At 41.9% G+C, this 13,527-nt stretch overlaps 2 non-coding genes across 2 annotated transcripts; both read right to left on the minus strand.

Moving 5' to 3' along the window:
• Window positions 1-4,209: 4,209 nt before the first annotated feature.
• Window positions 4,210-4,285, minus strand: Trnac-gca (transfer RNA cysteine (anticodon GCA)). The gene has a single exon. It is a non-coding gene; the product is annotated as a tRNA-Cys (tRNA).
• Window positions 4,286-11,617: 7,332 nt separating this feature from the next.
• Window positions 11,618-11,689, minus strand: Trnac-gca (transfer RNA cysteine (anticodon GCA)). Its single transcript has one exon. It is a non-coding gene; the product is annotated as a tRNA-Cys (tRNA).
• Between the last annotated feature and the right edge of the window lie 1,838 nt (window positions 11,690-13,527).

The following is a 13,527-nucleotide window of genomic DNA, read 5'->3' on the forward strand; positions in this document are numbered from 1 at the left end:
ATGGGATATTACTCAGCCATAAAGAATAACAAAATTATGGCATTTACAGGCAAATGGATGAAATTGAAGAATATCATGCTAAGTGAGATAAGCCAATCTCAAAAAAACCTAAGGATGAATGATCTCGCTGATAAGCGGATGATGACTCGTAATGGGGGTGGGAGAGGGGCAAGAATGCAGGAAGGAGGGACTGTACAGAGGGAAAAGAGGGGTGGAAGGGGTGGGGGGGAGGAAAAAATAACAGAATGAATCAAACACCATTACCCTATGTAAATGTATGATTACACAAATGGTATGCCTTTACTTCATGTACAAACAGAGAAACAATATGTATCACATTTGTTGACAATAAAAATAATTTTTTTTAAAAAAGTATAGGATCTCTGGGAATAAATGTATATCTATATATTAGTGTGTGTGTGTTTGTGTGTTTACAATATTTTAAAGCTTCACTAAAAGACATTAAAGGGTATGTGAATAGATAGAGAAATATGCATATGCTTTAACTTCACAATTCCATCTCTCAAAATCTTTCCAAAGAACACAATCACGTAAGTGGTCAATAATTTCTATTTGAATGCTCCCTGCAGAATTACTTGTAATAATGAAGCAGGAGCTGTATAATTACCAACAGCAGATAAAGAGGCATATACTGCCCCAAGTTCTCCAGTGCACAGATGGAATCCAAGCCTCTCCCAGCTTGGCACACATGGACCTCTTGATCTGCAGTCAAATGCTCTACCCCTCAGCTCTCTCCCCTCCTCTGTCTATGAGGCTTAATTAATATCTTCCATTCTGACAGCCACACTTGGACTACCTGTGATCAATGAGTCCTTCAAGATCAGAGCTCTAGGCAACTCCATGTTTTCAATTGTGAGTTGAAACCATTTACATTCAATGTTATTATAGAGAAATGTTTATTAACTCATGCCAGTTTTATTTATTTCTAATATTTAATTTGTTCTTGTTATCATTTTTCAACTAGTCTTCTAATGAGATTTTTTTCATTTCTTAACTCTGAGGTTTGTTTTTTATGTCTTCTGTGTGGAGTATTTCTTTAAAATTTTTCTATACTGTTGGCTTACAATTCTTTTAGTTTCTGCCTATCTTGAATGGTTTTTATTTCGGCTTTAATTCTGAAGGATGTGATCATGGTTCACTGTTATTTGATTGACACCTGTTTTCTTGTAGGGTTTGAAATACGTTATTCTAAGTCTTCCTGATGTTACAGTTTGTATTGAGAAAACAGAAGCAATTCTGGTGGGTGGATCCCAACTATGACCTGACATTTTTCTGTTGAGGCCTTTAGAATTCTATTCTCCTTCTCTTAATTACACATTTTCACTACGACATGTCATGGAGAAGATCTCTTTTGATCTTATCTTTATGGGATTCTGAACGCCCCCTGTATCTGGATGTCCATCTCATTCTTAAGGTTTAGAAATTTTCTATTATTTCCCTAAAGAAATACTATCTATAACATTAGCCTGCATCTCACAATACACAATACTCTTCAATTCCAATGCTTCTTAATTTTGAAATTTTAATGTTGCCCAGGGTGCTTGAATATTATCGTCCAGCTCATTCCACTTTTTTTCTTTAATATAATTTGAATGTTCGAGGCTGTCCATTTTGTTTTCCAGCTCTCAGACTCTCTCTTCAGCATGGTCTACTTTATTAGACTTTCTACTGGCCTTTTGTTTATTCATTTCTCATTGTCAAGATTTCTGTTTGAATCTATTCCATATCTCTGTCTCCTTATTGAATTTCTCATTTATGTACTGTATTGACTTCCTTAATTTATTCAGTAGTTTTTCTCTATTCTCTTGGAATTCATTGATCATCTATATAAAGATTCTTTTGAATTCTTTACCTGGTATTTCATCCACTTCGGCATTTTTGCTGGTAAATGGTAAAATTTAGGAAGCTACATGTTAGCTTCTTGTTTCATATTTCTTGTATTCCTCTATAGGTTTTCATGCATCTATTGGGATGAATTTTTCTTACACTCTTCTTTGATGACCTTTTTAGGGCCCTGTCCACTCTTGCCAAAATATCTGGAATATAATGTTGATGTGAATTTTTCCATGTCCAAATGGGTTTTGTAGAAAACTTCCACTGCAAGTTCTTTGGTGATGATGAGTGTATTTTGATACAGTGTATGTTGTGTCAGAGTTTGAGGATTCCATTTTCCTCATAGGTCTGAAAAGAGTGGGGTTCTTCTTCTGGATTTTTGAGTTGTGTTGCATATAGCAGGGTATGTTAGGTACACCTTCTATGATTGATCTTCTTCCTTTAACACCTTTATATATCTAAAGGGCAATGGAAGTTATCTAAATTGAAATCCCTCATAGGTGGAGTTTCCACAGACTTTGTGTTCATTCTCTTTTTTGGTTAGAAGAATGGATGGCTATGAGTGGGACCTGTGGGTCCCCCACAGTCATCTCCACTTGAGGTCTAGTCATTAGTTTGAAATTTTTGTCTCTTTTATTTTTATTTTAAAGTATCACTGAAGTTTGACCATGGTTAGTTTATTTGGGAAACAAGGATTGTTGCCTCCTGGCTGTGTGTAGCTCAGCAGGAGAACCTCTACTCTGTGAATTTGTAGTGTGCCAGTAGAATCCCTGGACCTCACAGAAAAGGGGAAAACGAACACTATCAACAGAAGCAAACAATACACAGCCTTAAAGTATGTGCCCAGTGTCTATGGAATCTACAACACCAACGATTACTAAAACAATAATGGTGGTGACAGCAATTGCCAAAAGCAAAAATAATAAATACCCATGAACTACATGTGGCACTAAAGCAAACAGCTATTGTCCCTACACTGTCCATAGTACTAACAATTGCAACAGCATCAATGGTGTTGGCAAAAGTTACATAAACTAAGAGTTCTGAAAGGTGGTAAAACTACAGAACCTGCTAGCTTTCTCCATTGAAACGTGACTTCACGTATTTCATCTCCAACTTTAATGAGTCCCCCTCAACCTCCTCTCTCAGAGTGTGCTGGAGGCACCACATGTGCATCTTGAGAGCACACCTGGCTCCAGTGTTTCCTGCAAGTGTACATGTGGCTATCAGACTGTGGAATTGATCTTCAGTGGACCTTGCACCAAGCCCAGGGAGAGCCTCCTCCATAGTCCAAGGCCTCAAGGAGGGGGCCCATTATTTCACTGCATTGCTTCTTCCCTCAGCAAATGACCATGGAGCCTCTTAGGTGCTGGACCCTCTTGAAGCCACTGAGAAAAAAAAGGCATTGTCCTTGATCTTCATGACGCTACTATATGATTTCCATAATATTTCCATGGAAGCAACAGGAGACGAAGCAGAGTCCTGAGAGAGTAGGGAGTAAGGAGCCCATACCCAGGGGTTAGGAGAAACTACTTACATTTATCACAATAGAAAAAAGTGCTCAGTCAGTGCAGCGACACGCCTGTAAACCCAGAGAATTGGGAGTCTGAGGCAGCAGGTTTTCAAGTTCAAAGCCAGCCTCAGCAACTTAGTGAGGTCATAAGCAACCTAGGGAGACCCCATCTCTAAATATAAAATTAAAAATACTGAGGATGTGGTTCTGCAGTTAAGCACTCTTGGTTTCAATCCCTAGTACCAAAAAAAAAAAAAAAAAAAAAACAAAAACAAAAAACTGCTCAAGGTGGAAAAGGTAGAAATGCATTCCCTTTGCATCTTTCTACAATGCTGAACACAACACAGAGCAGGAACGTTGGTATGCAATGAGTATTTGTTGGATAGAAGTCAAAGGAGCAAAATTAGCAAAGATACCAAACAGGAGACTAAGCAGAGTCCTGAGAGAGTAGGGAGTGTGGAGCCCCTGCCCAGAGGTTAGGAGAAGTTACCTACAGAACCTACACAGAGGACTTTGACTATGTAGAAAGCTGTGCTGCTCATCCCCACAGATCTCTTAGAAGGCTGGACAATCACGCAGTGAGGGAGTGGCATTGTCATCGCCTTATACCACAGCCTGTGCCAGAGCATGACCACATGTGACCTGGAGGAGCCTCACATCCAGCCCTTTGCTGTCTCCTTCTACAGAGGACAACAGAGGTGTCACCTGAGCAGAATCCAGAGTACAAATGAGCAAACTGCACTTCCTGCCTAGGATGTGGATACGGGATTAGGGTCAATATGGATGACATGGTCCATGTTGACTCCTTATTATTTGCTACTCAGAAATTTTCCTCTTTGGCATGGAAAAGAGACTCTGGATTTGAACCAGGGACCTCTTGATCTGCAGTCAAATGCTCTACCCCTGAGCTATACCCCCTGCTGCTTTTGAGTGAGTAATCAGCACCTTAAACCTGGATGGTCACACCCTGGATTTCTCCACCTTCACATGTGCACTGACTAGCACTCTGCCATCATGTACATCCTTCCTACGAGGCCACACACCATCTTCTGGTTCTTCTACCTGCATTGCTTTCATACCAAGACCCCATGATCCATGATCCAAAATGTTGTCCCCACCTTAGAATCATGTCTTCCTTCCATGTGTAGAAAAGAGGAAGAGAAGAGACAAGCCTCTCCATGTAAGATGTTCTGATTTAATTGGTTTGGGGTGGGGCCTGGGAAATGGCACTTTTTTATACCTGTCAAGTGATTCTAAACCATATTTAGGGTTAAGAATAACCCATAATAAAGCCTCAGCATATGCTGGTTGTGGTAAAATGTTTATCCTGCTGGGTACTAAAGAGGAAGTTGAAATTATGAGGGGCTTTTTAGAATAAGTAAGACACAGGAATAAGTAGGGGGAACCTGGATTTGAACCAGGGACCACCTGATCTACAGTCAGGTACTATAACCCCAAACTATACCCCCTCCTATCCTGGTGAGGCTTCATTATTTCTTTCACTCCTACACCCAGCCCACCTGTGACCCATGAGCTTGGACTTCAGGACAGGTGCTCTGGGCAAATGCCAGGCCTGGGTCACAGGAAACTCATTACCCTGCTGCCTAACCACACAGGCTTCCTCCTCAAATGCCCTCAGCCTGTGTCCTCCCAGCCTCAGGGCCAGGTGCAGGCTGCAGCCTGAGAGGCACTCGGTGCTAGAAGGGTCCTCACGGCTAAATACTGGGCCCTCTTGGCAGGTCCCCACAAACACAAACTCCAGTGACTGAGTGTCCCCCTCACACACTCAGGGCCCTCCCAGCGGGCCTAACCCTCCTGGCCCCATACTCAGTTCAGAGCCCTTTCCACAAAACCACAACCTAGGAAAAGGTTCAGGTGGCACAGATGGAGAATGATGCAGAATGAGCCCATCCAGAATCAATCAGAGTAGAGTCAGGAATCCTGGCACATCAAAGAACCGACACCAGGACAGCTCAAGTTCAGGACATGCTCCCAGCAGCTGCCAGTAGCAGGGGGACAGTGACTCTGAGACCAGACAGCTGGGTTCAAGTCCCAGGGTCAGGTCACGCCCCCTCCTGTGCCTCCACTGCAAACCTGTAAAATGGGGACAGTAGGAGTCTACCCCTGCGGGGCTGTTGTGCAGGAGAGATGACTTAATCCACGTGCAGCACTCCAAACAGCACTGGCATGAACTCAGTTCTACACACTGTCTGCAGAACAAACAGCCTCACCAGGAATCAGCACCATTCACTGAGTCAAGAGAGAAAAACACTGGAGCTCAACCTGCAAAGACCCCACATAGGGACTATTAGATAAGTCAGAGTATTTTACATGAGAGTGAACTACAATCACGTGTATGAAGTACAGTCAAGTGTATAAGTCTTTATGTACAACTTGATGGATTTTCACGCATGCACACTTGTGACCACCTGAATCAAGACACCTTCCTTCTCTAGCACTCAGGGGCTCCTTGGACTCCCTCCTATTACTTTGTCCTCCCAGGACCATCCCCATGGATGAGTTGACCTGCTCTGCAGCTGCATTTCCGTGGAGTCAGACCCTAGTGGTTCTTCTGAGTCTGGCTTCTTTCACCCAACCTCATGTCAACGAGAGCCATCCACACTTGTTTCCTATGGCAATAATCTGCTATTTAGATTTCTGTTTAGTACTCTGTGTTATGATCAAGCACTATTGATTTATCTATCCTGCTATAGATGGAAATTTCATCTGTGTCCAGTGTGGAGCTGTTTCTGTCAGCTTTTCCTCTCTTTGACCAACAGATCCGAAAAGAAGAATTTAGAGGACAGAAAGTTTATTTTGGCTTCCGTTTTCAGAGCATCACTCCGTGGTCAACCAACTCCATTCCTCTGCACCCAACATGAGGCAGAACATCCTAGGTATGGTGTAATAGAGGGAAGCAGCTCAGGACAGCACACTCAGGAAGTAGACACAGAATCCACTCTCCAGGGGCAAAATAAAAACCCCAAAGGCACACTACCAGTGACTGACTTCTTTCAGTCACACCCTACCTGCCTAGAGTTATCACCCAGTTAATCCATACAGCTGATTAATCCACTGACTGGTTAGTGCTCTCACAATCTCATCCTTCACTTCTTAACATTCTTTAATTGTATTACATGTGAGATTCTGGGGACACATTTTAGCTATACTCTAACAGGGTCTATTGAGAAAGTGCTGCTATGAACATTCTTGTATGTACATGGATGCCCTCTGAGGTCTACATGTAGGAATATAGGAAGGAATAGGGTATCCATATTGCTAAGTAGTAGGGTACTCATATTGCTAAATAGTAGGATACTCATATTGCTAAGTAGTAGGGTTCTCATATAGTTAAGTAATCGAGTACTCATATTGCTAAGTAGTAGGGTACTCATATTGCTAAGTAAGAGGTACTCATACTGCTAAGTACTAGGGTTGTCATATAGTTAAGTAATAGTGTACTCATATTGCTAAGTAGTAGGGTTCTCCTATGACTAAGTAAGAGGTACTCATATTGCTAAGTAGTAGGGTTCTTCTATGGCTAATTAAGAGGTACTCATATTGCTAAGTAGTAGGGTTCTCATATGGCTAAGTAAGAGGTTCTCATATTGCTAAGTAGTAGGGTTCTCATATGGCTAAGTAAGAGGTTCTCATAATGCTAAGTAGTATGGTTCTCATATAGTTAATGATAGAGTACTCATATTGCTAAGTAGTAGAGTACTCATATTGCTAATCGTAGAGTTCTCATATGGCTAATTAAGATGTACTCATATAGCTAAGTAGTAGGGTTCTCATATTGCTAAGTACTAGGGTTCTCATATAGTTAAGTGATAGGGTACTCATATTTTTGACATATGCCAGACTGCTGTCTAAAGGGGTTCAACCAGATTCCATTACCACCAGTAGGGTGAGTGTTACTGTGGTTGTGCATCCTCACCAACATGTGGAAACCTTAGTTTTTTCCATTTTTACTATTGTGCTGAGAACATGGTGACATCTTCCTGGGTAGCAATGCATTGTGGGCATTCTTTCACATGCTTAATAGAGAAAAAAGGTTATTTTGGGTATTTTCTTCATAGCTTCAGTCCATGGTGCACTAATTCCGTTGCTCTGAACCCAAGGTGAGGCAGAACATCATGGTGGAAGAGTGTGGACGAGAAGTGCTACTCCATACGTGGAAGCCAGGGAGCAAAGTCAGAGGGGACAGGACCAGAGGGAAGAGGAACCCTTCAGACTATCCCTACAGAGATCAAACCCCTCATGCCTGACTCATCTGCCTACAGCTACCACCAAGTCAGTTCATTCACCCCAGGATGGACTGATTAGTTTACAGCTTCTCAATCTAATCATTTTATTTCCTGATCTAACTCAGGAGCTTGCAGGGGATACCTCATACCTAACACAAAACAATCCACTTCTTGCCCCAAAAAACTTATGACCACCTCAAATGCAAAATGCATTTAGTTCATCTCTAAGGGTCCCCACAGTCTTAACAGTTCCAGAATTATTCAAAAGTCCAAATCCAAAGTCTCCTCTGAGACTCAAAGTAAACTCTTGGCTATGAGCCCCTTTAAAATTAAAATCAAGTACAAGATACAATGGCCCAGAGTAAACATCTCATTCCAAGAGGAAGAAATAGGAACATACAAATAATAGTAGTAGTATATGACAGTAGAATGCATTTACACTTTTTGATAGATCGTACATAAATAAAGTGTAATCTCTCATTTTTCTGATTATACATGTGGGAATCCATCCTCATCTAGCCAGACTATCTTACCTAATCAGACTAGGTTGAGCCATCAGATGCTGATGTCTGGCTTCTACTAACTGCCAGGAAGGTGTGTGGGTGTGGCTCCTGTCTCCTTCTGGAATAGTCCCCCTAAGAATTTGGCTCCCCAATTCCACCTTATCCTGTCCATCACCGAAGAGGCTTCTTGCAGTCTTGGCCCCCTTTACCTGGGTGTCTGTAAATAAGATATTTGGGCGACTGCATGTTGTTGGAGGCCAGAGCTGGTAGGGTCACACCCATCAGGCCCCCTCTCATTTATGGAGTATTGGTTCTTGTGTGTTTATTGAGTAGATACGTTTATGGATAATTGATTTATACACAGCCAACATCATCCTCCAGCAATTACCCTTCTTCTCAACCTCGCAGAACAGTGCTGAGACACCCACATTCAGTGCAGAATCACATACGTTAGGCAGTGATTGTACTTGAGGTATATGACTGATTGCTATTTAAGACAAAAATTTCACTATGATTTCAATTTCAATTTCAGTCTTCAACAGTTGTTGGATTATTCATGAGTTCCATTTCTTCTTGAGTTGATTCTGTAAAACTAAGCCACAGGAGCAGAAAAACATCAAAGACTAGGTGTAAATAGAATTTATTGGGGAGCAGTGGCAAACTGCACCATGGCACCTACACTTCCATGAATCGTCCTTTATTTCAAGGAAACATTTCTTGGACTGGACACAGTTGGACACATCCTAGCAAGTCTGCCAGAAGATACATCCCACCTCATGTACTTACAGGCAAGCTCGGAGGGACCACACAACAGTGGAAGACTTCTGGGGAAGGAAAGGCCTATCAATAGACAAGACAGTGTGAAGCTGGGCCATCAACTGCTTAGGAAGTAGCTGTGCTAGGACCTCTGTCAGCTCAGATATTGTATTTTCCATTGAACAAGATCAGTCCTACTAAACTAAAAGAGATTAGTGAGAAGGGAGAGAGAAGCAAGATCATCAAGCCAAGAATTTCTCTGTCTTCATGCAAATTATATTTTTCTAGAAATGTTTCTATGCCACCTAATATCATATTTCATAGTCAAAAGTGGCTTGTAATATCATGATACAAGCATTCCAATGTCTTTGGAAATTATGCTAATGCTCCTTTCTAAAGAAATGTCATGTTGGCTATGAGGGTTTTCTGTTTTCACTTTGTTAATCTTGCCTGAATTATCAATTTTATTATTTGTTTCAAAGAACAACTTTTGCTTCATTGATCCTCTTTATTTTCTATTTATCTTTAATTCATTCTTATTTTTTCTTGGATTTATTTTTACCATTCCATTTGCACCTTTGTTGAGAAAAACACTTAGATTCTTTATTTTCACTTTTTCTACTCACTCTATTGTAGGTGAACTAAGGCTATAAATTGTCCTCTAAGTAGTGCTGTTGCTGCAACTCACAAGTTCTAATATCTAGTGTTTTCATCACCATCGGTTAGGACAAAATATTTCCTAATGCCTATTATAACTTCTTCTTTGATCCATGGTTGTTTAGAAGTACAAATTTTAGTTTTTAAACATGAGAATTTTATAAATCTCATTTTTTCTACCTATTTGATGTTACTAGTTCCCAATTGAATTTTTTTTTCCATCTTTAAAGTTCGACATAGACATCATGCCTTTATATCATTTATTTTTTCATGTGATACTTAGGATAAAACCCAGTGCCTGACATGTGTTAAGCTCTAACACTGAGCTACAACCCTGGCCTCTAATTTTATTTTGATCAGAAAATAATCTTTATGATTTTAATACTGTGGATATTATAAAACTGCCTTATGGTTCAGTAGAGTCATTTTGTCAATATTGCTCATGCACTTGAAAAATGCATATTTTGCCTTTAAGTGAGAGAATATTTACACTTTAATTCAGTCAAGTTTATTAATCATGTTTAAATCTTGGGTATCACTTCACAAGACAGAGTGTTTAAGACCTCTCATTAAGGGAGCCAATGGAAATTTGTCCATTTCTTCTTTTCACTTTGATTAACCTGTGTTCTGTGTGTTTTGAAGCTGTTATAGATTCACTAAATTCAGAATTGCTCTTCATTCATGATTAGTTGACCTTTTCAACAATATAGAATGACTCTTTCTACTCTGAGTGTTAGTCAGTTTTCTGATACTGTAACAAATGCCTGAGATCAATTTCATAAAGAAAAAATTTTTTCAGTCTCATCGTTTTGAAGTTTCTGTCCCTGGTCACTTGGTCTCTTTGCTTTGTGGCCCATGACCAGGCAGTTCCTTGTTCATAGCAGGGAACACATAGCAAAGGGAAATCATTCACATCATGGATGGGATGTGATGAATGAGAGGAAGAAAAAGGGGCAGTGGACACAATATCCCCTCAAAGACATACCCCACTACAGGAAACCTCATGCTAAGCCTCTCCCCTTACGTTTCCACCATCTTCCCATAGCACCAATCTGAGGACTAGGACTTAAATGTGTGGTTTTCAGGGACGTTCCAGATTCAATCTACAGCACTTAGTAATGCTTTTTGCCTCAAAAATGATGTTGTCTAGTAATAATGAAGCTACACTGTGTGGTACACGTATCTGTCTTTTTATTTTTAACATGTATGTATCCTTGATGCAGATGTGTTTTCACACACACACACACACACACACACACACACACACATACACTATAAAGCAGTACTACTACCAACAGCACCCATTGTGCTGATCCATACAGTAAGACACTGCAGAAGTTGGGCAACTTATCAGAGGAGAGTAAACTCATTCACCCAGTGACCATCCTGGAGGTTCTGCCACGTGGAGTCAATATCAGACACTCCAAGGAAACCTTGGCGATCTTCCTACAGCTGACAGAAGTGGACAAGGTGCAACGCATCCTCTTAACCCTGAGCACTACACATGGCTGATACCTGCTCAGCGGATGACATTCACTGAGTTTTGTGGAACAGGTGACTCTGCTGACATGCACAGCAGCCTTCAGGTCTTCACTCGAAGCTGGTGCTTGTCCTTTAGTAAGGTCTTGGCCTCTATCCCTCAACATAAACTTGACAATTAGGGAATGGGAATTCAGAAACGCATCTCATCACCCAGTGGCCAGTTATGGGTCAACATGCAACACTTCTCCTTTGAGCATGGAATGAAGGTGGGGTATAGAGCAGTCCAAATAAGAGGGGAGGTCCAGAAAGGAAGGAAGGACCCTCCAGGTGTCTTCTGAGACCTACTGTGTGTGCAGTATTATCATGAGGTGGGGGATTCCCAAGACAAAGTGGCCCTTGGACTCTTAGGGATGATAGTGGGGCTGAGGAGGTTGATCCTATGCATAAAATGGATATCACTGTGGTCTCATGTCATGCAGCTCTGAGAGGGAGGCTTTTTGGTTTCCAAAATCCCCAATCCATTAATGAAAGTCTTCCAACGTCAACTGGGGCCCTCCTAAAAGAACTGCTTAAGGTAGTTACCATAACAGGACAGTATGTAAATGAGGGGGCACCTGGATTTGAACCAGGGACCTCTTGATCTGCAGTCAAATGCTCTACCCCTGAGCTATACCCCCACCTACATGGAACCTCTCATTAGCACCTTTTCATCCGGGGCACCACACCCAGGCTACCTGTCATTTATATTGCAGGTTTCTCTGCATGTTCTAGCACCTGACAGCTTTCTCCACTGAAGTCTGCCCTACCCTCTTTCATCCCAATCTTAACTAATCACCCCAGTTCCCCTCCCTCCTCACACTGTGCTGGGGGAACCATCTTTGCACCTGGAAAGCACACCTGACTCCAGCATTTCCCTATATCCACACACAGTGATCAGACCAGAGCTGCTGCTCCTGGACTTCAGTGAACCTTCCAAGCAGCCCACGTAGAACCTTCTCCGTACTCCTAGTCCTCAAAGAGGGGGCTCATTATTTCGCTCCATTACTCGTTCCCTCAACAAACAATCATGGAACTTGTTAGGTACTGGACCTTGTCATCCATGTTGAGGTCAGAGAGACAGGAGAGATACACTCCATGATCCTCAAGGAATCTTGGTCCAACAGAACAACACAGGAACAAAAGGTTTCCAAACATGTGACAGAAGGTAAGTACAGGCCTGAGGAAGCAGAGAGAAAGGAGCCCTGCTCAGGCATCAGGAGGGTCTTCCTGGAGAAGTGACAAGGAGGATTTGCCTAAGGAGAATTTGGGCTCCTCAGTTCCACAGACCTCAGAATCTGGGAGTCCATGCAATGAGGGAGCCTCATGGTCAATGTCTTAGAGGACAGCCTGTGACACAGATGACCAGTCATGACCTGGAGGAGCCTCACACCCTACCTCTGCTGTCTTCTTCTGCAGAGGATGACACAGATATGACCTGAGAGAATCCAGAGCACAGGTGAACCCATAGTTGTTCACAGGACAGGGCTGTGGAGTAAGTGTCAATATGGATGACATGCTCATTGTGTGACTCTTTATTATTTTCTACTTTAAAATTTTTTTCACTTTGGCATCTAAAAGAGATTTTTGCAAGGGGGCACCAGGATTTGAACCAGGGACCTCTTGATCTACAGTCTAGCAGATAAAGTTGCTGAAGTAAGAGCTGGATGCTCAACAGACCCCTTGGTGGTCAGGGTGGGGCTAGTTCTAGGCATATGCAAAACTCCTAGTTTTTCCCTTGGGAACTCTTAAACCTAGGCATCATGTGTGGCTCTGAGAAGTGACCTGGATGATACTGACTTACCTTTGGGAGCTATTTATGTAATTTGTGCCTTTTCATGTACAGATCTGGAAGAAAATGACAGAAGTTATAATTATGCCAGAAAAAAAAAGTTATCTGATAGCTGAGGAGTCATGACTGGAGTCCACATCTAGGCCTCTTGGCACCAAATGCTCTGGGCAGGGCATGAACTGCCCCTTTGTCTCTCCTATTCCTCCCCTCATTTTCTTCATCTGCAGAATCCCTAAGCACTTCAGACAGAAGAAACCTGAAGTCAGGACTCAATCCTCAGAGGTGGGAGTCAGAGAGATCTCCAGTCTCTAGAGTCGTACGGAGATGGCCAATGTATGGTCAGTGCACAGAGGCTTCATCTCTCTCAAAGAAATAACATTTTAAAAGGAAACCAACACAAAATAAATGGCCACTCCAGAAAACTGATAGGAGACCAGATTAGGTAGGTGTGAATGGCTTTGTGGGGAGGTCCCTCCCCAGGATCTGGGAGGGCAGAACAAACTCACCTACTCACGATGTGTTCCCTCCTTGCAGGAAGATTGAGAATTAGGGGACCCTGAAGAAATCAGAAAACACTCTCCTTCTCTTTTTCTTTTTTCTTTTTTTTTTTTTTTTTTTTAGTTGTAGATGGACACCTTTATTTTTAGGTGTTGCTGAGGATCCAACCCAGTGCTTCACATGAGCTAG

Source organism: Sciurus carolinensis, chromosome 8, assembly GCF_902686445.1.
Source record: "Sciurus carolinensis chromosome 8, mSciCar1.2, whole genome shotgun sequence".
Classification (NCBI taxonomy): Eukaryota; Metazoa; Chordata; class Mammalia; order Rodentia; family Sciuridae; genus Sciurus; species Sciurus carolinensis.